The sequence below is a fragment of the Pleurodeles waltl genome, chromosome 2_2, assembly GCF_031143425.1.
Source record: "Pleurodeles waltl isolate 20211129_DDA chromosome 2_2, aPleWal1.hap1.20221129, whole genome shotgun sequence".
Taxonomy (NCBI): domain Eukaryota; kingdom Metazoa; phylum Chordata; class Amphibia; order Caudata; family Salamandridae; genus Pleurodeles; species Pleurodeles waltl.
Window position 1 is genome coordinate 25856953 of NC_090439.1, and position 26632 is coordinate 25883584.

The window sequence follows — 26632 nt, forward strand, 5'->3', positions numbered from 1 at the left end:
TTTAGGGAAAGAACACTGGTGCTGGGACCTGTTTAGCAGGGTCCCAGCACACTTTCAATCATAACTTGGCATCAGCAAAAGGCAAAAAGTCAGGGGGTAACCATGCCAAGGTACATTTCCTTACACTGATCAATCTAATTGACTCAGAAGCTAAGTACTATGCCTCCTTAATTCTAGATGATTTGTTAGAATGGTCTAACTCTGTCAAACTTGTCCACATAAATTAAACTGGCTTCTGGAAGGATTATGCCACCATATAGCTGATATAGCTGTTATAGCTGACAAATCTAGGCATCTTAAGAAAGAATTGCACTATTTTATAGATTTTAAAATTGCCTTAGATCGCGTTCACAGATCCCTTCTTTGTGGGAAGCTAAGAAGATTGGGGCTGCATGACAGAATCTTGTGTGCTATAGAAATTCTGAATGAAAAAACTTGGGTCCAAGTCAAGCTTGTAATTGGAACGAGGTTATCGAGGAAAATTGCAACAAACATTGGCCTCAAGCAAGGGTGCGTCCTCGCCCTGCATTCGTTTCATCTTTTCATGGCTGACCTGTCCCCTAAACTAGATGAGATTAACTCACATCCACCAAAGCTAGGGACATGACCTATATCACATCTTTCATATGCAGATGAAATCGCTCTTCTGAGTCACACAAGAGCAGGTCTGCAGAGGCCAGTCAATGTATTGGCCAAATTTGATTCAGCTAGCAAACTGGAAATTAACATTGGCAAATTAAAAACCATGTCCATGTGGAACACCTTTGGCCCTGCCCTTAATCTCAAATTAGACAATACAATGTTAGAAGAAGTTAGGTATTATAAATATTTGGGTCTCAACGTAGACAACAAATTAAACTTATAAGCGCACAAACAACACATTATACGGAAATGCAAGGCTTTGACCTTTGCCTTCTGTGCTATCTCCAGGAAGTTGAATGGGCCTTCATTTAAGCCATTAAGTTCTGTCATGTCTGCAAAATTTCTTCCAATGATAGCCTATTGGAGTGCTGCACATTGAAAAGACTCTTTCATTTTGGACCAGCAACAAATCAAAATCTACATGGGCATCTTTTGTCTTCCTTGACGTGCATCACCATCTCAAGTCAGATTAGAATTTGACCTTAAGCAGCAACAGCTAGTAAGAAAGTTTCATACAATTAAAACCTGGTTCCAATGGGAACAAATCATCCGAGCCCACTAGCTATTGCACTATGGCATTCTGTGGCCAATTAGCCAAATTCACTATACAGTGATTATTAACAACGTTCCCTTCAAGAGAATCACACTTCACACTTATTGAATTCTAATTTATCATACCCCATGCTCTGTCGTGCACTGAACAGAATAGTGAAGCTGCAATCTTTATTGGAGAACAAGTGTAAATTTGCAGCCCAGTCACATGTCTGGATGGTGATGCATAACTACAGTAGTTTGGAGTCAGCACTATATATGAGCTGGACGTATCCGGCCAACTTGAAACACCAACTGCTAGAGGGGCTCTGCCGTCACTGGCTGATCAATCTGCATGGAAGTATGGTGGTGTGACATTGTGTGGACTGTATGGTGCCAGGAAAGAGGACATTCTCCACTTGATCTGCATCTGCCCGGCCCTAAGGGAAGCCCACCTGCAACTGTTGAAACCTGTCTTTGCTAAGCGAGGTGAGCGATCCTATCGGCCGTCTGTAAGGAAAGCTTTGGACCTGGCCAGTCCACAGATAATCTGTAAACTGGTGAGATTTCTAGAAAAGCATTCAAAGCTTCTCATAGCCCACTCAAGCCTTTCCTTACATGCCCTTTGCTGCTATGTGTCAGATATTACTTTGAAAACAGGGAGACATGCTTCTGAAATAAGACCAAAGTAGTTGCAGTTAATATATTGACTATTTCAAAGTTAAGAGTTTTATATTCCTTGCGCTTACTGCGAACGTTTTAGTCAATATGTACAAGGGTTAATTATTAATCTATTTTACGGTTTTATGGAGTGCTAAAGTTGGAGTATTATAAAAGTTGTATTAAATGGTATTCAATGATCTCTACTATCAAACTGTTTAATAGGCACTAAGCACTTTACAATTCACTGGAGGCATACAGATTTGCCACCTTGACTGTTTCAATATTTAGTTTACTGAGTGTATATGTCTATGGCATTACCTAGCTGCAAGTATCTGTTGAGCACTTTATGGAATTTTAATAGGCAGCTGTAGTGGCATAAGAAGCTAGGATTAGAGCCAAGAAAGGATCAGGTGATTGTATGGCCGAGAAACTGATCTCAACAAATGTTAAGCCTTTAATATATGCCTTCGGTGTCTAATTGCCTCGTCCATTTAGCTGCACTTTAAAGGACTATTCAAATGTATTTTATATTTGGATATAGCGCGCAGAATCATGTTACACGTTATTTGAGTCATTGAACATGTAATGTTTTTAATTAACTGTACATGTGAATAAATAAATAAATAATGTAGGTTTAGTAAATCCAGGTACTTTCCACTTTCAACATATTTTTATAGAAAGTTGAAGCTGCATTTCAAAATCAAAGGTGCCTTGTACAGCAGCATTCAAAGACAGAGAGCAGAGCTGTGTGCCTCGAGACAGCAAGGGCTAGAATATGTCAGGCAGTGTAAGTGGACTGCTGTTTACACTACTCACAACATCATTCTCCTCCAGCCACTGCAACTACATTTGTGTAAAGTCACCCGCGAGGCCCCTCACCAGCCACTTGCCTTACTTTCCTTTTTCAATCTGAAAATACTACTGACATAATCCTAGGCTACTCGTAACACAGCCACCACACTTGACATCACTTTTTACACACAAATATTAATCTTCCACTCTGCATGACCAAAGCACTCACATCCGGTCAACATCACCTTCTCCATACACAAGTTTTCCACAACCTACCAAACAGCTCTCACCACAAGCATTTGAATCATTGCTCACTTTCTATCACTAAAGCCAATCAACCTCACACAAATCACTCAGGCTTAGTTTTTCTGAAAATATTGGTCACTCTTACCAGTTATTCTCTCATATCACTCTGTCACCTACATTGTTAATCATCTTTTCACAGTACCACACATCATTCGCTCACTATTTACCACCCACAACGCATTCACTACACCATCTGCTTGCCCACAGCCACCCCTAACTCAAACCACCTTATCTCTCCATAACTCAGCAGCGTCGTTTACCCACGCATTTGTATCATTTACTCACCATCCTCTCATCTCTCCTTGACAGTAATACCAATCTCACAATATAAGTCACCCATACCCCCTGTTTACCTTAAGCCTTCCACAGGTGCACTCAGCCATGTGCACCAGCTCAGTCATGCACATACTTATGGCGCAACGTATCCTCTTCTTGCACCACTTTCATAAATCACAACGTTAATCACTTCTCTCACTTGTTCAACAAAATAACTCACCTCTGCAACCCGATTGGGCTCTCAGCATACCACTTAGCCTCACGGAATACACAGCCACCTGCAACATTACTAAGTGCTACATGTCACTGTAAACATGTAACATAAGGCACAGTACTTATTGTTCACACCATTCACTCGCCCTCATTGACACATACCGCTCAGTTGCAACACCAAACACACGTACCAGATGTAATATCACTCATACAAGCCATTTTTCAATCACTCTCAACCACACAACACAATACATATTCAGCCACATGTAACACTGGTGATCCACTGCTAAAACAAACATGCAACTTGCACAAACACAGTGGCCCTCATTCTGATTCTGGCGGGCGGCGGAGGCCGCCCGCCAGAATTCAGCCCTCCATAATACCGCTCCGCGGTCAAAAGACCGCAGAGGGTATTATGAGTTTTTCCCTGGGCTGGCGGGCGGTCTCCAAAAGACCGCCCGCCAGCCCAGGGAAAAACTCCCTTCCCACGAGGACGCCGGCTCGTAATCGAGCCGGCGGAGTGGGAAGGTGCGACGGGTGCTACTGCACCCGTCGCGTATTTCACTGTCTGCTACGCAGACAGTGAATTACTAGCGGGGCCCTCTTACGGGGGCCCCTGCAGTGCCCATGCCATTGGCATGGGCACTGCAGGGGCCCCCAGGGGCCCCACGACAATCCTTACCGCCATCCTGTTCCTGGCGGGCGAGCCGCCAGGAACAGGATGGCGGTAAGGATTGTCAGAATCCCCTCGGCGGCGCAGTGAGCTGCGCCGCCTTGGAGGATTCTTAGGGGCAGTGGAAAACCGGCGGGAGACCGCCGGTTTTCCCTTTCTGACCGCGGCCAAAGCGCCGCGGTCAGAATGCCCAAGGGAGCACCGCCGGCCTGTCGGCGGTGCTCTCGCCCCCGTTGGCCCTGGTGGTTCTCTACCGCCAGGGTCATAATGAGGCCCAGTGTTCCTTACACCACCAATCACTGACTCTTAGATGATTAATAAAATTTACTTTCAGCAACATTCACACTGTTACACAAGTACAATATATCCAGCCCCACTGAAATTATGCGGCAGGGGAGGGCCAAATTATGCTGCAAGGTTAACTAAATTATGTGGCAAGGAAAATTAAATTATGCGTCACATTTTGTTATAGTATTACTTCCTTATTTTGTCAATTTGTCATTTTTAAACTTGCTAACAGTGCCTGGACATTAGTTGTACCTCGTAATTATTTTTTTACAATCTGTAGGTTATGCAACAGTCAATGGATTACGTGGCAAATGCGGCAAATCTACAAATATTCTAAAATCGCCACAGACTCACAATCGCATAATTCCTGTGGCCCTTAATATATCTTTCCCATGTTACCATACAGTTCACTAATCCCTGCATAACTTGGGCCACTGATGGCACTGTCCTGTGGCTCTCAGAATTTGGTCAATCACAGAACCACTTTCATGACACCTCTCATTCCCAGTCTCCTGCAACACCACTCCTCTATAGCAGTTACAGTACTCGTTCACTACCCTACTCTGTACAACTCTTAGCACTTGTCAACTACATCCCTTAGCACAGCCCAAACACCATTTTTAACAAACCACTCAACTTCAACAACCTTGAGCATACACCCACAGCTATTCTGCGACACGAGTCGTACGATCAACCAACCACTTATTAATTCATATTCTTCGTTTATGCAAACAGTCATGTGCAGCCATTCCAAAATTATCCACTTATTCATACGTTTTACTCACCCTTAGCCGTTTTAAACGCCACTTATCAACATAACCAGTGTCTCATGCCATTCTGTCATGACTCACCTACAGTCAGATGCAACCCTTTTCAGTCATAGCCTGCTGCTCGCATCTCTCATACTGCAAACTTATGATCACTCAGAACATTTACTTCAGCTACTTGCACTACTCATTCAGCACTTCTGTTTGTACAGCAGTCCATGTCACTCATCGCCAGCGCTTAACAATGCTAGCCCAGAGGCATTCAGTAACACATTTCTCATTGATTCTAACCCACAGCCATCAGTAACACATTTTCCATAAATCCACGTATGATCATGCAACATTCTCCACAATCATTTGCAGTACCTAATCTTCACAACACTTTTGCAACCATCACAACACACTCTGGCGTGAACATGGTAACAATTCCTGTTCAGACTTTCCTATTTCCATGGCATAGCCACATCAGACTTTATTATTTCTATACTGTGCCTAGTCTCATACAGTATTATCTTTATCCTAGAAAGTGTGAAGTTTTCAAGAAACGCATACAAATGTTGCCATCATGTCTATCAAGGCCAACATAACATCAAGCTCTTTTATTGTGTAAGCTCACATGCTTTTAGTTATAGATACATATAATCAATATGTGAATCGAGTTAACATTTGTTGCCATGATTGTTAGCCTTGCTGATGCTTTACTGTCTGCACCCCCTGCATTTGTTTTCACAAAGCAAGATGAAATTGAGGATCAGATACTGCAAAACTCCAGGTATTGGATCATGGTTGGAGAAAAACTTTGCACTAGGAATATGACACCAGCGGTCACACCATTACAGCGCAAACCAGCCTCAGTTGGAGGCGACACCAGGGATAGCAAGAAAAAGTGGCTTTGGACTAGTCACTTTTTATGTCAAAGCTCTAAATAAGCTGTGATAAAGGATAGCTGAGTTGCTATTTCATAAAGAAAACAGGTGTGCCATGCGATTCATTTTAAGAAACTCAAGCATAGGCTTCCAATTTACTGTGTTAGCTGAAACATCTCATAGCGCTTAGAAACAGCTGGAGGGTGTTTGGATGAAAGGAACACAGCCATGGTACAGACGTTTGTACTGTTTTCACTGATCACGCCATGCTTAATTGCATTCCTTTTTTCATCCTGTGTGGTATCATTCATATCTTTTGCACTACTAGGGATTTTGAAAATAAACATTTTATGGTACATGTCCAGTTTATTAGGGCTATTTTGAATGTGTTAATTGTTTACAGAAGAGGGTTTGGAGTTCCACTGTGTCCCTGAACACATATTGTGGGACAAATCGTTATGTAAAAAAACAGTTAAAGTTTTTTTCACAAAATTGTTCACCCATTATTACTCACAGGATCATCCTGGAGTGACATCCTCCATCCCAAAATCATCATGTTATCGTCCTCGAGTAATGAAACATCATCTTTAAGTCATCAGAAAGTGATCATGGTGTAATACAGCCTATCCTAAAGTAATCCTGACATTACTGTGTATAGCTCAGGGGTGCCTCTTCTTATCCCGTCTTAGGCATAGCTGCCAAGTTCCCCATGTCCACGTGGGTTGTGCTGCTCCAGGAGATTGTTTTCTCTTTGAATTCTGGGACATGTAGTTCTGTTTTAAAATTGAATAAAGAAGTCTACAAGTCCCAGAATGCAAATAAAAAAACTGGACTGCATCAACATATCACAGATGGACCTGAAAAACTTGGAAATGCTGCTTAGGTTGTCTTTCAGCCACCCTAGCGAGACTTAAGGGTTCCCTCTACTACTCCATGGTACAGATGAAAAGTAATGAAACAAAGGCATGAGTAAGGTGGTTTGAGGGTTGACCCTTCTGGGTCCTTCAGGGGCCCACTGAAAAATGACTCAAGGCTCTTCCGCCAAAGTATGGGCTATCGCCTGGTGTTTAGCAGTATGCAAGGTGTTAAGCACTATTGTTATGTTATGAAGTATGTTGTTTTGTTTTGTTCTATTGGAATGTTATGAGGTAAAAGAATGTAGGGAAGGAATGTCTAAGGGATGGAATGTGGAAGAGGGACAGTTGGAGATGAACAGGGCGGCAGACACCGGTGTTGGCGTATTTACTGCAACTTAAAATAAATACAAGTTGAAGTGTTCAGTCTCTGTTCTTCTTGAGATACAACACGAATTTTGGCGACGTAGGTGTTTTCAAGAATTCATGCTGGATCGGCAAGGACTCATGCTGCACTCTCTACATGACCCTCTTCTCAGGATTATCTATACAATGGAGTGAGTACTCGCCAACACCTCCCCGCACCTTTTGAAGCCTGAAGTGTCCCCTTGGACATTTTTACAGCAGGCCTGCCGTTTTTTTTTGTCTTTTTGGCTATTTCCAAGTTCGCAGATTTGAGTTATTGGAGCAGCGGCACGCGCGGACCTAACTGTTGTACTCGCACTTACTAAGCTTCACGCGAGTCACTTTCCAAGTATTCTTGTGGATTCTCTGCCGCAACTGAAGCAAACCTTAGGGGCGGCGCGCAGCACGCACTGCTGGGCGTTGTGTGCTTACCTTATCGTGCGCACAGCGCGCTGTATGTTTTTGTCCTTCCTCGGGGGTGTACGCCAGTGAGCTTTACGCTGTGCTGTCTGGGCACGGAGAGGCGGCCATCTTAGGAGTACATTGCAGGTCAGCACCCTATTCGGCGGCCATCTTGAAACTACTACATATGCTTTTAAAAGACTCACATTTTTATTTATTTTTATTTAGCTTTTAATGTGTAGTATTTTTCACGGGGAAAAATGTGTGCTGCTCAAACATTTACCCTCACTCCTCCACAACCCTTTCTAAGCTCTACAGGTGATCAACAAGTGAAATGGCTGGAGTGGAAGGAATATTTCTTGAATTACTTAGACACAATTGATGAGGAAGATTTAACCCCGGCTAAGAAGAAGAATATCTTGTTGCATTGTTTGGGACCTATAGGTCTTAAAGTGTATAACTCTTTGGAAAAAAAAGTTCATCAGGATGGTGACTCTAATGTTTTTGCACATGCCCTGGAAGATCTAGACAGATATTATTCGATCTCTGTGTGTATTGCTATTGATAGATTTAATTTCTTTAGTAGGAAACAAGGGAAAATGGAATCTATAGAGGAATATGTCTCTGAACTAAAAAAACTAGCAGTTACTTGTAGGTTTGGTGTGCTACATAATGAGCTGATCAGGGATCAGATTATTATGCATGTGAACAATTCCCATATTCAAGAGAGATTGTGGGTGCATGGTGAGTCGCCATTGGAAGAAGTTGTAGCCCTTGTTAAAAAAGCTGAAATTTCTAATATATGTGCTAAGGCTATTTCACTTGAAAAAAAAGAAACGCAGAACGAAGTTGTCAGTAAAGTTAAATTCAAGAAATATAGGGAGGAGACACAAAGAAAGCAGCCACCTGAAACAAAGAATAATGATAAAAAGTGCTTTCGTTGTGGGAGTAAGGAGCACTTAGCGTTCTACAGGAAATGCCCCGCACGTGACCAACAGTGTGCCAAGTGTGGTATTAGGGGCCATTTTGCCAAAGTATGTAGAAGGGGTAAAAAAGTTGCAGCTATTGTCAGTAAATCAGATTCAGAATGTAGTTCTGATTCTAGCCTTGACTCAAAAGTACATGAGTGTGTTCTAGGTATTAACAGCGCTAGTGATTTTTCAGTTTTAGAAGAATGTGAAGAAGTGAATCTTTTGGAAAATCCTTATGTATCACTCTTGAATGTACAATCAAGGAATAAACCTGTGTGTGAGATTCTCTTGGGAGGTGTGCAAGTACTGATTGTAGCAGACTCTGGTTCTCCTTACACAATAATTAATAAGAATTTATGGGAGAAAAAATTCATAAGAGTTCTTGGGTCCACCTTGATTCCTCCAGATGTCTCTCCTGAGAGTTTCACAGGAGAATCTATTCCTATGATTGGGTTTAGAGAAGTAGTCTTTGAGTTTAAAGGTAGGAAAACTGTGGGCAAATTATATGTTGCTGAAGAGGGCCCAGCGGTTTTGGGGTGGTTGGATCAAAGAGCTTTGAACATTGTGTTGGACCCAAATAGTACGGAACAAGTTAAGGTGGTGAGTGTCAGCAGAGATTATGGGCTCACATTGAAGAACAATTTTCCTGAGCTGTTCTCTGATAGGATCGGTGCACTTCAGGACTTTACACATAAAATTTTGTTAAAGGAAAATGCTGTACCAAAAATTCACAAATCTCGTAACATTCCTTGGGTGTTAAGAGAGGAGGTTAATAAAGAATTGGAGTCTCTATTAAGGAAAGGTATAATTGAAGAAGTTGATGCTTCCGAATGGATCTCCCCATTGGTGGCAGTACGTAAGGCCAATGGGAAGATTCGTTTGTGCATCGACTTGAGGGAATTAAATAATAACATAGTGATGGAAAGATTCCCATTACAAAAGATAGGCGAGATGCTTGCCTTGACAAAAGACATGAAATGGTTCACCTCCATTGACTTGTCTTCGGCCTACCATCAAGTCAGATTACATGAGGATAGCAAAGGTTTAACTGCTTTCATGACTCCTCAGGGTTGTTATCGATATGTTCGAATGCCGTTTGGATTAGCATCTGCTGCAGCAGTTTTTCAGAAACTAATGCACAAACTTTTCAAGGATGTAGAAGGTGTAATCTTCTTTCAGGACGACATTTTAATTATGGGCGAGAATAGGAAGCAACATGATGCTAGAGTTGTTAAAGTACTTGGTATTCTGAGGGATAAAGGCTTAACAGCTGAATTCTCTAAGTGTAAGTTTGGTGTTCAACAATTGAACTATTTGGGGCATGAGATCACTGCAGGTGGAATTAAACCAAAAAAAGAATTGCTGTCTGCTATTAAAGATGCTCCGGCACCTAGTAACAAGGACGAATTAAGATCATTCCTTGGCTTAGCGGAATTCTATGCAAGATTTGTTAAGAACTTCTCAGAAAAAACCTTTAGTTTAAGACAATTGTTAAAAGAAAAATGTAAATTTGTTTGGACAGATGCATTACAGGGAGACTTTCACTGCGTAAAACAAGAGATTTGTTTGGGTAAAACGTTGGCAGGCTTTGATCCTAAACTCGCTTCCATTCTCACCACGGATGCGTCTAATAAGGGTATTGGAGCAGTTCTAAGTCAGAAAGGGGTCAATGGTGAAGAAGTGACCATAGCATTTGCCTCTAGAGCACTGTCCCCCACAGAGGAAAGGTACTCAGTTATAGAGAGGGAGGCTCTTGCTGTTGTTTGGGGCTTAGAGCACTTCAGGAATTTTTTGTGGGGTTTTGACATTGAAATTAGATGTGATCATAAACCCTTAATTAAAGTATTGACCACTGAAGGACTACTGAAGGCCACGGCAAGAATAGCTAGGATGTCCATAAGATTGTTGGACTTCAAGTATAAATTGGTATATGTCCCAGGTGTTAAGAATAAGGTGGCGGATTGTTTGAGTAGATTGCCCCTACCCCTCCAAGAATCTGTGAATGAAGATGAAGGGATCACTGTTGCATGGTCCGGGAATACTGAATGGAATGCCATTAGTTGTGAAGTCTGGGATGAAACCAGTTCAAATGATCCTATTCTATCTACGTTAAAGAGGTACATTCAGTGTGGTTGGCCAGAAAAAAAAGAAATTACAGCTGAGCTCAAAGTTTTTTTTGAGTTACGTGATGAGTTGTCAGTGGACTATGACAAGGTTATGAGGGGTGATAGAATGGTTCCACCTGAAAAATTGAGGGATTCTATCATCAAAATGAATCATGAAGGACATTTGGGCATTGTCAAAACCAAACTGAAAATTAAAGAAAATTATTGGTGGCCTGGTATGGATGTTAATATTGAGAGAATGGTTAGGAATTGTGATTTATGTATGAATGCTGATAAATCTCTGGTGACCTTAAAACCAACCTTATATCCTGTGCCTTGTCCTGAAATGGCTTGGGAAGTTATTGGTATCGATATAATGGGACCAATCATTGAGGAGAATGTGGAATGGTATATTATAGTGGTGGTTGATTACTTCTCAAAGTGGCCAGAGATTAAAATTGTTACCAAACCTAATTCAGCGAATGTTTTGATGTTCTTGTATGAGCTTTTTCAGAGTGAAGGCTTACCTAAGAAAATCATCACGGATAATGGTGCTCAATTTAAAAGTGAGGAGATGAAAGAATTTTTTAAGAGGAATGGAATAGAACATAAGTTTGTTTCGGCCTACCATCCAAGTGGGAATGGTGAAGTGGAGAGATTTAATCGAGTAATTAAAGATTCTTTGCAATTAGCTAGATATAAAAATGTTGACTGGAAAACTTGTGTTAAGAAAATGATTTGGATGTACAGAACCAGCCCGACTGTTACAGGGCACACTCCATTTACTGTCATGAGAGGAAGAATTCCATTCACAAAAGATAATCAGGGTTGGTTAAACAAATCTAGGATGAAAGAATGGTCACCTGCTGAGGTTAAAAAAAATATTCAAAAAGCGCAAGGTCTTTATAAAAACTTTGTTGATTTGAAGAGTGGTGCTAAAGAAATAAATCTTAAGAAAGGTGATGTAGTTCGTGTCAAATTACCAGGCAAGGTTAAAAAAGGAGATACCAAGTTTTCTGAACCTAAAACAGTTCTTGAGATATACAAAAATTCGGCCAAATTGAGTGATGGAGGAGTATGGCATATGAGCCGTTTTGCGAGGTTTAGAGGAGACTCTACTGATGTGGATGGAAATAATTCTGCAGAATCTACAGAATTTACAAAGAATTACTTTTGGATAGATACTGTGCATAATGACACTCCCACCGGGATGGAAGATCTTATTGGAGCTGAAGAAGGGTATTCGGCGTATAAAGGTGCTGGAGTTAACAATGATAGCTCAACACAAGAAGCTAGAGTCACCAATGACAGTTCAGCACAATCTGGAAAGAACGGAACTTATGAAAGTAAACTGGGAAGAATTGTTAAGAAACCTGCTTATTTAAAAGATTATGTTGTAAATTAGTTATTTCCTTTTCCTTGGCTTCTCTCATTCATATTGTATTGTGTAAGGGGGAAGATGTGTTATGTTATGAAGTATGTTGTTTTGTTTTGTTCTATTGGAATGTTATGAGGTAAAAGAATGTAGGGAAGGAATGTCTAAGGGATGGAATGTGGAAGAGGGACAGTTGGAGATGAACAGACACCGGTGTTGGCGTATTTACTGCAACTTAAAATAAATACAAGTTGAAGTGTTCAGTCTCTGTTCTTCTTGAGATACAACAACTATCCAAACAAAGTAGCAGAGTCCCACCTGCCTTCATTTCAAGCCCCTGGAAAGACCCATCCCAGGTTCAGAACTCTTATGGAAATCTCACCCTTTCACAAGCTCTGTTCTCTTCACCATGTCTACTTTGTTCATAGGCTCTCAAGAAACTGACAGATTCAACATTCTCTCCAACATATCGTCACCACACTTTAAGTATACAACCAATGAGACACCTGCTGGTGCGGTCACTCATGCTGCACTCAGTATATGCATACCCTGGACACTCCAGCTGTCCCTCTCATTGACACACTTTGGTGCACCCATGAAAGTGTTCCAGATGCCTGCACACCTGCAGTAATGTGCAGGCACAAAATCTTGTGCCCAGAATAAATTTCAGTCGCACCTTCAGGGAGAAAGTGCCTACAAACTAATAAACCCATGTTTGGAATTATGCAAGGTGACAAGGCTACTTTGAATTTTAATTAAATTTAGGTTTTCTTAATTCCACATTAGTAATCTGAGTCCATCAAGTCACATTTATTTTTATAAAATGTTGCTTTGCTAGTTTGCCAACAAGTGTTTTGTGACTTCACAACTTCTCACTTCCTCAGGTCACAAAAGCTTATCAATAAAATTAGTGTTTTAAACCTAGTGATTTTGCAGTAGGATCAAAGATGCGAGTCAGTATACAATAGTTCTATTTGAAGCCATCCTTATAACTCAGTGTTAAGAAGTTAGGGGTGATTTAAACTGGTTTAAAGTTATGAAGTACACATTCAGAGGCAAAACCTTAGTACATGCCATGTGTCTAGGTCAATAGTGAATAGTGGGTGCAAGTCAGCAGTGTGTCCTCACTGCAGTGCTAGCTGATGAGGTAAACGTGAGTTGCTTACATTCTTTGTGGTGCTGTGGGTAGGCAGTGTATGTGGGTCTTTTGTGTTTTTGGCTGCCACTCTTGTGTGTTTGGGTGTGTCTTTGTGTGTGGGTTTGTGTTTTGCATATGTGTATGTGCTTGACTGTATGGCTGTGTATTTGGGTGTCTGTCTTTGGGTTTACCTGTGCATGTGTGTTTCACTCACGTGTGTTTGTGTGCTTGACTGTATGGATGTGTGTTTGGGTGTATCTGTGCCCTTTTTTGGCCCCTTTTTTTTAAAGGGGGAGTGGTGTGGAGGGAAGCACTGATGTGCAGGCCAAGTGTAAACAGTGTTGGGCTCTAGACTGAATCTCAGTTTCCTGCACTACGAACCTTAATATGAAGCCACTTACATTGATTATTTTTATGGTCCTTTTTTGCAAACTATTTTTGAGTCATTATATGAATCCATTAATGAGCAACAGAGGGAAGAACACAATCCGCCATCTTTGTTGACTGCAAGGATCTCGGTGGGATGGGCCAACCCAAGTCAAAAAAGAAGATCTTCCTAGGGTCATTATGAAGTCATCTGAAGACTTCAACTGGGCCATTCCTGAAACTACCTGGTGAAGTCAACAAAGGACATCCTGTGGTATGTGGATAGGGCAAAATGTTTAAATGAGATGACTCCAGAGTGATCAGAAAAAATACTCTAGGATGGTGTCATGATGACTCCAAGGTGATGGCCTTCTGATTACTTCAGTGAAATAAATGTTATTTTTTTTACTACTCCTGGATGATTTCTCTGGTGTTTTCTGGAAATGCTTGTATTACTCAAAAATTGTAGCAGGATAACGGTTGTTGTAGAAACAGTAAAAATTGTTCTAGAAACTCATTGCAGTGAGATAGAGAACACGATCTGTTGTAAACTTAGTAATAAATCCTAGATACTCCTGTGAGTGATATATTTCCCCCTACTCACGATCCACCTATCAGTAAAGACGAAACAACTGGTCCTGTATGTGATTGGTTTGAAATTATCTCACTGTCACTGAAGAGCGGCACTCATTGGGATCTCTTGTTAAATATAATAAAGACTAGAGCATGACACCACTATGTGAGAGTGAGTGCCCCCTGACAGTGTTTAATTTGTCAATAAAAACGTGCCCATGCCCAAAGCCCTCCCCATAAGCAGGCGGCTGCTGCATTTAAATGTCCAAGCACGGAATACAGAAGCAGGGTAATACTGAAGCCATTGCGGGCCTTTACAATCCATTTAAAGCCACTCCCTGCCCCTTCAGCTCACTCTTGCAGCTTTCTGCTTTCTACCTTTGTGACGCTTTTTCGGTTTTCTCTTCGTCTCTCCAATATGTGTATTTTGCTCGCAGTATATGCGTGAGGCAAAAGACTAAGCGCCTGCCCTCAAAAATAAGTGCCGGTGCTCAGCACCGGATACAACAAGCACAAATTAAGCAATGCCCCCTGCGCAAGCAAGTTGTGACAGTGTGCCTAATGTTGAAAATATATTTTATTTTAAACGAGGACTGAAAAAACTCTTACATTCTAAATAAATATAAAAGGTACGCCCCTTCCCAGCAGCAGCAGAATCCTGCGAATTAAACATTTGTGACATGTCAGAACCTCCAAAGCGATGTCACGAGGTCTAGATTACGTTCAGAGGGGAGGTTTCCGCTGTAAACAGAGAGTCAAGAAGAGGCCACAGATGGGGAAGAATGTCGGGTAAGGTGGGGATCGTCTTTTAGGTTTATCGCAGGATCCTTTTCTGTGAATAAATAGATGCATTTTCTATAAAACGGGAAAAAACGGGTTACACCCGTGAATTGCCTGCTCCCCCGTTGAACTGAAACGCGTGGCATCACCCATAACACAGTGATGTCTGATGCGGCGTTGAAAAGTCTACATTGTGACGTGACCTTGGTATTAGAGGCTGGTAACCAGGCAGCTGCAGCATTGCACGCAAGTACACCGGACGGGAAGGACAATTGCTGGCGGTTGGAGCTGAGGCCAGTGAGAGGCCAAAGCTGAAGGGGGTTAGCAGGCTACAAAAACGGTAGGGAGGGGATGGGTCTAAGAGCACAAGGCGAGTAAATAAGCCAAACGAAAAGCGAACTGGAAATTAACTTGAAACCAAACTGAAAACTAACTCGAAACTGACTTGATACGTCAATTCCCTTCCTTTCAGATCACCATCCGTAACTACCTCTTCCCTTCCCTTTCCCTTTTCCTTTTTCTTCTCTTCCTTATGCTCTATGTACTCTTCGCACCCTTCTCCCCCTTCATCCTCGACCCTTCCCTACTCCTCCCCTTCCATTTCTCCCTTCCCTCCACTCCCCATCGTTCCCTTCTCTTCCCTCCCGCTCTCGCCCCCTTTCCGCATTCCACTCTCCTTCCCTTCTCTTCCTCAACCCCTTCCCTCACCCCTTCCCCTTTTCCGCCCTTTCCTCCTTTCCCTTCCCTTCCCTTTTTCCTTCTTCGCCTCTCCGCCATCCCCTACCCATACATGCCCTCATCATTTTCCTCCCTTACCTATCTCCTTTCCTTCCCCACCCCTCTCTCGCCTCTTCCCTTACGTCCCCTTCCCTTCCATACCTATCTCTTCACTTCCCTTTCTCTCCCTTCCCTATCCTTCCAATTTCTTCCCCTCTCCCTCCCCATTCACCTCCTTCTCCTCGCTATTCCCTTCCCTTTCCTGTCCCCCTTCTACTCACCTTTACACTCACTTTTCCTCTTCCCTTCACCCTTTCTCTTCCCCTCACCCTACCCCTCACTTTTCGCCTCACCCTTCCCTCCCCTTGTGTGTATTCCCTTCCCTTCTCCCCACTTCTCCCCCTCACTCCTCATCTCCCTCCCTTCCCCTTCCCCTCTTCTTCCTCTCTTTTACCCTCACTGTTTCCCTTCCTTTCCTCCACACTTCCTTCTCCCACACTTCCCATCCTGCCCTATCCCTTCTCTCTCCCTCCCTTTCCCCTTTCCTTCCACAAACGTCCCTTTCCTTCCATTCTCTTCCCTTTCACATCCCTCATCCTTCCCTTCACTTCCCTTTTCTCTTCCCTTCCCTTTCCCATCTCCTACCCTTCCTTCCCATATCTAGTCCCCTTCCCCTCTCCACACTTCCATTCCCTTCCCCTCCCTTCCCTTCTCCCCGTTCCCTTCTCCATCCCCTTTCCTTCGCTATCCCCCTGACCCTTTCCTTCTCTTCCCTTCCTCTCCCTTCTCTACCATTCCCATCTGTTTCCGTTCTATCCCCTTGCCTGTCCTCTTCCCTTTCCCGTCTCCCACCCTCCCAAACGCCCCTTCCCCTTCATCTCCCTGCCCCATCCCTCACCTTCCAATCACCCTTCTCACGTCACCATTTCCCTCACCTTCCCCAGACCCTTCCTAGGGAAGGGTTCCCTTGCCTCCAACCTCCCCCTTCCCATTGCTTCCCTTGTGGTCCCTTCCCCGTCCCTTCCGTTCCCAGTCTCTCCTCTTACCTACCCTTCCTTTTACTTCTTCCACTCTCCCTTCCCTTACCCTTTTCCCATCCCTCCCACTCTACATCCTTCCCCCTCTCCCCTTCCATTTACTGCACCCTTCCATTCCATACGCTTCCCATCCCTTCGCTATCTTTTACCCTTCATGTCCTTTCCCATCACTACCCCTGCCCTCCCCTTCCATTCCCTTCTGTATCCTAGTCTTCCCTTCTAGCCCTCTTTTCTTTCTCTCTCCCTTCTGCTTGCCCATCCCTTCTGTTCTTTCCCCCTCCCTCCCCCTCTCTGTCCTTTTCTACCTTTCCCTCTTCTTTGACTCAACTTTCCTTTCCCTTTCCCGTCCCCTCTCCCCCTCTCCTCATCCTCATCCTTCCCCTGCCCCATCCTTCCCCTCACCCTCTCTTTCCCTTACACTTCTGTTTCCTTTCTCTACCCCACCCATTCCTTCCCACCTCTACCCTTTGTTCTTTCATTCTCTTACCTTCCGTTCTCTCTCCCCTCCTGCCCCTTCTCATCCTGACTCTTCTCTTCCCTACCCTTTGCTTCACTACCCTCCCCTCACCCCTTCCTCCTCTTACCCTTTCACTCACCCTTCCCCTCACGCTTCCCCTCATTCTTCCTTTCCCTTTTATTCCCTTCCTTTCCTCTTTTCCCTTCCCCTCATGTTTCCCCTTTCCCTTTCCCTCTCCCTCAACTCAGCCTTCACTTCCCATCCCTTCCTCTTTCTCTTCCCTTTCCTGCTCCCTCCTGCTTCCTCTCCCTCACTGTTCCCTTCCTTCACCCTTCACTTCCCCTACCATACTTATTGCCTTGCCACCCTTCCCTTGTCTCTTTCCAGTTCCCCCTCCATCCCCTTCTCACACTCACCCTCCCCTTCCCTACTCCATACCTCCACTTTCACTTTCCCCTTCCCCTCTTTCTCCCTCTACATCCTAGTCACCTCTTCCTCTTACACTCTGCCTCCCCTTCCTTCACCTTTTCCCCTCTCCCTCCCCTCTGTCCTTCTTCACCTTTCCCTTCTTTTCCACTCACCCCAACCTTCCATCCCCTTTCTACACTTTCCCTTTTCCCTCCTCTCCTCCCCTGCCCCTTCCTTCCCCTTCTCTCTCCTTCCACTCTGTCCTTCTCCCACTTTCCATTTCCTTCCACTCATTCCACCATTCCCTCCTCTTCCCTTTTTCCTCTCCCTCCCTTCCTCTCCCTCCCTTATTCTCCCCTTTTCTTTCCCATCCCTCAAAAGTCTTTTCCCATACCATCCCTTCCCTTCTTCTCTGTCACCTACCTTTCCCTTCCATTTCTTTCCCCTTTTCTTCCCCTCTCCCTTTCACTTCTCCTCACCCTTTCCCTCCCTTTCTACACCTTCATTCCCTTTCCTTCCCTTTTCCCCTCTCCGTCCTTCCCCTCTTCCCTTCCACTCACCCTTTACTTCCACTCGCTCTTTCCTCCCCCCTCCGCCTCTCCCTTCCACACACCCTTCCCTGCATCGTCCTTCCCTCACCCTTCATTCCTTCCCTTCCTCTACCCATTACATTCCCACCCCTACTCTGCACTCCTCTGCCTTCCCTTACATTCCCTTACATTCCCTTCTCTAACCTACACAACCCTTCAGTTTATTTACCTTCCCCTTTTCTTTTTTACCCCTCTCCCACTTCCCTCCCTTGCCCTCTCCCTCTACCCCTCCTCCTTTCCCCCCGCCCTTTCTCCTCACCCTCACTCTTCCATTTCCTTCCATTCTCCTTTTATTCCTGTTTCCCTTTCGCTTAGAAAAGGAAAAGAAGTGAAGGGGAGAAGGGTGAATAGGAGGGAAGTTAAGGAAACAAAAGAGGAGGATAGGGTACAGGAAACAGGGAAGAGAAGGGGAGAAGGAGAGGGGAAAGAGGGTGAGGGGATAGGGAATGGGATAGGGAAGGGATTGGGTTAAGGAAGGAAAGGGAAGGGAATGTAAGGAAAGGGAGAAAGGAAGGGGAAGGAAAAGTTGGGAAGGAATGGTAGGGGTGGGGTGGGATGGGTAGTGGAGGGGACAGGAGTGGATCGGAAGGGGAATAAGATATAGGGCAAGGAGAAAGGAAAGGTGCAGTAGAGGGGATGTGAACAGGAATGGGTATGAGAAGAGGGAGAAGGGGAAGGTTTGGTGAAGGAAAGAGATGGGGGAGGGAAGGAAAGAAGGGAAGTAGAAAGGAAGGGGAAGGGAATAGATTGGAAGTGAAATGAAGGGAATAGGAAGGAAAGGGAGAAGGGAGAGAGGAAGGGAGGAGGAGGAAAGTGAAGCAAGAGAGGAAGGGACAGGAGGGGAGGCGAGAAGGGGATGGCAAGGGGGGGCAAGGAAAGAAGGGGAATGGTAGGGAAGGGAAGGCAAGGGAAGCAAACAGAAGGTTTAACCCCAGTGGTGTGTGTGTGTCGACCAACATAACGCACACCCTCCTTGGTGCAGGCCATGACCACTGGTCGACACCAGGGAGGGATTTTTTTAAATTTAAAAACCCCTCAGGAGACATGGAAGAGCTTCCGTGCCACCCCCCATCCCCACCTGCCCATCTGTGAGGTCAGCATACCACGAGGCGCACTGATGCCACAGCTTGTTTTCCCCACCGGAGCAGGAAGCAGCAGGTAAGGCCGCTTTTTACTCTTGAGGGGAAAAGGGCCTCCCCACCTTTCAGGAATGCCTTGTTTGAAAGGGGAGAATCTCCCCTTTCAAACAAGGCTTTCCTGAAAGTGTTTCCTGGCCGATCTATTCCTGAAAGTGTTTCCTGGCCGATCTATTCACTAGACACCAGGGATGTCATCTGGAGGCGTAGACCCTCATAGGAATGGGCGTTCCCCCCCAGGGCAATTTATTTAAAACAAAAACTTGGTTTACCCCAGGGGAGGGCGCAATCGCTCCAGTGGGTAAATTTTTTTTTTCCCTAGGGGTATGGTTTCCCTAGGGCCCACCATTGTCCCCCCCCCCAAGGAAACCACACAGCTATATTTATATATATATATATATAGAGAGAGAGAGAGACAGAGAGAGAGAAAGAGACAGAGGAGAGAATCTATAGAGGGAAAGAAATCTCTCCTATATGTATGTATATATATATATTTGTATAGAGAGAGAGAGAGAGAGAGTGAGAATCACTTTTGTCATTGCATGTCTGGTTTCCCTGGGGGCTGCGATCGGCCCCCAGGAAAACCACACACACATAAAAGGGATCTTTTTACATATACATATGGAGAGAGAGACATTCTCTCCCTATATATGTGTATAGGATATATATACATATATACATATATCTTTAAGAGAGCAATAAAAATAACTTGTGATTATGTTCCTGCTAGCCTGCTAGAGAAATAAATGGGACTTTTGTCTAGTGGCAGTTTTGATGCCATAAAGTAGCCCAAAGAACAGATTTGTATATTATTTGAATTGCTGAGTGGATTAGTATAGCCAGCCGTTACCTGTGCTTTAAAACAAATGAAATGTATGTGCAAGGGGGGCTATAGAGAGATGAAGGGCAATTTTGCTGGGTGGTAGTGAGGGAATCTATGGTGGAGGTCATGGGAAGGGGAGCGGTAAAAATGCTTGTCGTACTGGGCGCCACCAGCGCTAAAGGCTGTGATTGGTATGTGGCAAGGTGAAGTAATAGTGTCTTAGTTTTTTTCAGTATCTTCAGAGAACCTGCTTATTGAGAGAAGAAGCAAAGGTAAGGTAACTGACATTTACTGTTGCACACATCACACACACACCCACTAGCAATTGTGTCACCATATCTGCCACCTTTGTAGGCTTGTGTTTTAGAGGGACAGTTTAGCCAGTAGCAGAGATGTTTTTTTATTGGATGACTGCTGCTGAAGCTGTAACTTGGGTTATGGTGGACAGCTCTGAGGTAGGATCAGACACTGGGACAGCAGATAATGAGACAGCATCTGAGGAAGAGGACAATGGAGCAGAATCTGGGAGTGACTTTTCAGTCGGCAGCGTTCCATCTGACAACACCTCTTCCACTGATTCTGAGGGAGACAATGAGGACAGGTGTCCTGTCCCTTCGCAAGCCTAGTCTGTGCAGTGCGACAACAGTGGGTTATCCCAAACCAGCGAGGAGGTGTGAGCGGCAGCAAGCACAGACAGAGTGCTCTCTTGGCAGCTCCCCAATTCAGTTTAGCGTCAAAGTCCCTCTTCTACTGGTGACGCTGTATGTAAAGATGACACGGCCAACTTCTTGCCAGTCAACTATGTCCATCCCTTTTTGGATGTTGACTTCCTTCAGCAAATTATACAGCAGACAAATTTGCATGCAGAACAATATCTGGGGAAGCATGGAGGCACTGTAGGGCCCTTCTAGGGCACGCCATTTAACTCCCATTTCGCTGGCGGAGTTGAATATAGTTTTGGGCCCTAAGTTCAAAGTGGGGTTGCTGCAGAAACCCACCTTGCAGGACAACTCACACGGTTTAGGCAATATATTTTGGGACCTTCCCTCTCAGAAGTACTTGCCCTACCCACACAAATGAGGCAACATTTTTATCATGGGATCTGGGGGAATGCTGGGTGAAAGGAAGTTTGTGGTTCCCCACAGATTCCAGAACTTTCCATCACTGAAATGTGCAGAAAAAGTGTTTTTAGCCATATTTTGAGGTTTGCAAAGGATTCTGGGTGATGGAACCTGGTGAGAGCCCCACAAGACACCCCATTCTGGATTCCTGTGGTGTTTAATTTGAAAAAATGTTTAGGTTTGCTATGTTTCCCTATGTGCAGGCTGAGCTAGAGCCCAAAATCCACAGCTAGGCTCTTTGCAAAAAACCTGTCCATTTTCATTGGAAAAAAGCAATGTGCCCAAGTAGTGTTTTGGGGCATTTCCTGTTGCGGGCACTAGGCCTACCCACACAACTGAGGTACAGTTTTTATCAGGATACTTTGGGAAATGCTGGGTGGAAGGACATTTGTGGCTGCCCTCAGATTCCAGAACTTTCCATTGCTGAAATGTGAGGAAAATGTGTTTTTTAGACACATGTTGAGGTTTGCAAAGGATTCTGGATGACAGAACACGGTGAGAGCCCCACAAGCCACTCCATTTTGGATTTCCTTAGGTGTCTAGTTTTAAAAATATGTAGGTTTGCTAGGTTTTCCCTATGTGCCAGCTAGGCACTTTGCTAAAAACGCATCCGTTTTCATTGGAAGAAGGGAAAGGGAAGGGAAGAAGGGGAAGGGAAAAGAAAGGGAAAGGGAGGGAAATGAAGGAAAGGATAGGAGGGGAGAGGAGAGGAGGGAAGGAAATAGAAAAGGGAAGGAAGTGGGAGATAGAAGGGAAAAGGAAGGGAAGAATGAAAGGGGAGAAGGGAAGGGGAGGAGAAGGGGAGGGTGAGAGGATAGGGGAGGGGTGGGGAAAGGAAGTGTATAGAAAGAAAAGGAAGTGAAGGGAGGGAAGGAGGAAGAAGGGAAGAGGAAGGGAGGAAGAGGGGAAGTGGAGGTTGAGGGGATGTGGAAGGAAATGGGATGGGGAAGGCAAGGGGATAAAATATGGAAAGGGAAGGAAAGGGGAAAGGGATGGGGACTAGAATGGAAGAAGGGGAATAGGGAGAAGGAGGGAAGGGGAAGCAGAAAGGAATACATGAGAAAGGAAGGTAGAGGGGAGGGATAGAGGGGGATTGTAGAGAAGGGAATGATGGGTCCGGAAGAGAAGGGAGGGAAAACGGGAAGGAAGAGATGGAAGGCAAGGGCTTCGTAGGACAGAAAAGAAAGTAAGGGAATGGAGGGAAAGAGAAGGGAATGGAAAAAGTAATAGAAGGAAAGGGAAATGGAAAGATCAGGGAGCGAAGAGGAGTGAGAGGAATGTAAGGAAAAGAAGGGAAAAATGGAAAGGGAATGGAATGGGAAGGAGTAGGGAAGGGAATAGAATACAAGGGGGAAGGAGAGGGGAGGGGAGGTGGGCTAGTTAATCTGAAGGGAAGGGAAAGGAATTGGAGGTTCAAGTCAGTATCAAGTCAGTTTCAAGTTAGTTTTCAGTTTGGTTTAAAGTTCAATTTAAGGTCACTTTTTGTTTGATTTATATACTTACCTTGTGCTGTTAGATCCATTCCCTCCCTACCTTCTGAAGCCTGTTAAGTACCTTCTGCCTGTCACTGGCCTCAGCTCCAACCACCAGCAATCATCCTCCCTGTCGGGTGTCCTTGCTTGCTATGCCGCTGCTACCTGGTTACCAGCAGGTGCGGTTCCAGGAATTTTCATCTAGATGGGCCAAGGGTACGTTCAGATGGGCCAATGTGGGCCCAATTTTTGTAAGTTCTGGAGGTAGCCTACAAGCCTAGGATTCATATCATATCTTCTTCCAAACAGGCAGAGCGTGTACCTAGAGAGTTATTTGAGAGCAAGAACTGATATCTATACTCACCAGTCCCAGCCCTTATATTTTTCAGCAGGCCATGCTTCAATACAAGCACCTGAGTCCCAAGCAGATTGTAATAGTATTTCAAGAGGTCCCTGTTACCACATCTACGCTTTTACATTTTGCACTAGGAAGACTGGATACTTACTCCTTGCAATTCGCTGAACCCTATTTCATTTCCTACTGTGAACTTTACAACTGTTTATTTTCACATCTTTCTTTTGCAGTGTACTTTCATTGATAAAAATGTTTTAAAAACAGCAACACATTTGGGAAAAAAAGAAAGCAGTATTGTTGACAACAAAGAACAGTTTTCATGCTTGACAAGTGTAAAACCAGTAATTTCATTCAAATAGGTAACTTTGGTCCATATTACACAGAGTGCCCCAGTTACAGAAGGGGCCACAGATGGTCATGCAGCCCCTTCTGTGATACTGACGCATGTATAGCCAGTGTTCCAATCAGAGGACGCTCCTTCATTTGCATGGGGCAGGGCCCCACACAAACGAGAGAATCACGTTGCCTATTAGTCCGTATTATGGATGTGGGGAACAGATGCAAACAGGCACCCAACAAAAGTAATCATCCAGACTAACAGAATACTTTAGCATGGTTGGGTTTTGTACCAGTCTGAACTGAATGCTCCATAAAGTGCATTTGTTTGTCTCAGGTCATGTCATCTCATTTAATGTTGTGTTGTTAGGCACACTCTAATCCAGAAGTGTGTTCTGGCGCTGAGCAGGTGTGGGATTAGCCAAGCCAAGGGCCTAATGTGGTTACTCAAAAAGCCAGTTTCTTGTGGAATTTAAGTAGTGAGGAGGAAGCTCGGATGTGTAACTGCACGTCATTTTAAGCTTTAGGAGCGATGTAGGAGAATGCCCAACTGCTGGATCTGGTTTTCAGTATATGTGTGATGCATGTAAATAGCAGTCTTGCCGAGCTGAGGTGTCTTGAAGGTTTGTGAAAGTAGATGGTTTTGTTGAGGTTTGCTAGGCCAAAGTGTCTTGAAAGTTTGGGTGAGGAGTTTGAAATGTGCTCATTTGAGTATGGGTAGCCAGTGTAGCTCATTTTGAGGTGAGGTAACATAAGATGTGTGTCGTGGGAGGTTGGGAATAATTCTGGCTGCCAAGTTCTGTATGTCCTGCATCCTCCTGATGAAACACTTGTTTATCGTGGCATACAGGGTGTTCCTGTAGTCTAGGTTGTTGGTAGCAAGAGTGCATAAGATGATTTTCCATGTGTTGACTGGTAGCTATTTGGAACTCTTCTTCAGCATTTTCAGTATGTGGAGGTATAAGGCAATGATGGTGTTGACTTGGGCTGTGGTTTTGTGTTTGTAGTCGAGGATGATTCAAAGGTTCTTCGCTTGGGTTATTTTGTTCAGAGGTAAGTTCAGATAATTAGCATGAATGCCACTGTGTGTATATTATCCCACATTACATCACCCTTGGTACCCCTTTATTAAATTGAATTATGATCTGTTCCATTTTGAGTAGAAGTGATTAGATAGAAAGTATCACCAGGACCACTGAATTTATGCAGTAGAGGAGGACCAAATTATGTGACAGAGTTGACTACATTATGCAGCAAGAAAAGGAAAATTATGTGGTGTAATGTGGCAACATTTTGTGATACTATTACGTCATTATTTTGTAATTTGTTTACACTTGTTAACACCGTCCAACCTTAGGTTGTACCTCATTACTCCAAGTTTAACATGCAAGTATAGCAATAGGCAATTGAAAAATGAACTGTCAACCATTGCAAATGGCCATCAACTGCACATGCACTGCACCATTTTTTGTAATTTTTGATCCCTTTCAGGAAAAAAACATTTCTTTAATCTGTAGATTATACAACAGATTAAGTGGCAAGTGCGGAAAATCCATAATTTTGCAGTAAACACCACAGCCATGAATTTGTATAAATCCTGTGGCACTGGCTATAACCTGGGAATGTGAAATGAACTGTAACTAGATATCAGAATATGAAATGCTTACATTTCTAACTCTGCCGTACTGAGAGCAAATTCACCCCAATACTATATCTGAATTGAGACAACACAGGCATTTACTTCACCTCAGCATCTGGTACAAAACAGACAGGCACTCTTCTGATTCACAAAGGTAAGCTTAAACTGTGTTAGAAACTGGGTCTCTAGTTGGCAGCGGTATGCACCCTGTCCAAGTAGGGATCGGAATCCTACTCAGGGAAAGTCAGTGACATGACATAAATTAGCCTGTGCTTACCTTCCGGTAGTTCGTCACAGAGCAGGCAGGCCTAACTTAGAAGGCAATGTGTAAAGAACTGGTGCACACACACACATACAATAACCACAGGAGGTACACCACAAAAAGACTCCACACAGAAGTGGAAACATAAAGCGTGCTTATCATGTTTATTTAAGATCAGCACAATGCATATCACATTCGTAAATGGGTAAATACTAGCTTTGCAGACTCAAAATAAAACAAGGTTGATATCCAAAGATGCGATCGAAGAGATGGTACCAGGGACTGCTCTGCACTAGTGCATGATGATTTTCTAGGGCATGGTACTGTCCTGGCTGTGCTCCTCTGGGAGGCAAATCAGTGATTTCCAGGCACAGCCACCAGATAAACAGGGACCGCAGGAGAACGGTGTGGTAGTCAGGTTGAGCAGGGCCACTCCAGGTGGAGGGAGAACAAGGGCGATGGCAGCTACAGGGGCCATTCCAAGTGCTTGCAGCTGCACGCATTCAAGTTGGACAAAGCCACTTGGGTAGATTGAAGCAACAGGCGGTAAAGGCTCAGCAGGGTACATACCGCTGCGCTCAAAATACACACACACATACAAAACAACACCACATTGGACAATTCAAACAACACACACCTGACAACCATACACACACCAAACCCACACACCCACACCATTATAAAACACACACTCCCATTACCCACAACCCCTTACGAATACAAACCATTGGCACAAGACAGACACCGCAACTGCAGACAAACGCAGAGCCACACACCACCTACACCTATATACCACCCATGCACCCCACATCACACACTCCCAACACATCACCCCACATACCCTTACCTACACAACTCACACAACACCCATGGCACCACAAAGACACCCCAGATTCTCACAAGAGGAGCTAAGGGTCATGGTGGAGGAAATCATCTGGGTAGAGCCACAGCTACTTGGAGCACGGGTGCAGCAGATATCCATTACTAGGAAGATGGAGCTATAGCGGAGGATCGTGGACAGGGTCAGCGCCGTGGGACAGCACCCCAGAACAAGGGACGTCATCATCAGGAAGAGGTGGAACGACCTACGAGGGAAGGTGCGTTCCATTGCAGCAAGACACCAACTCGCTGTACAGAGGACTGACAGTGGACCCCACCTCCTCCCCCATAACTAACAGCATGAGAGAAGCAAGTCTTGGCAATCATGCATCCTGAAGGCCTGGCCGGAGTAGCAGGAGGACTGGACTCTGGTAAATCAACTCTTTACTACTACTACCACCCCCTACCTGAATG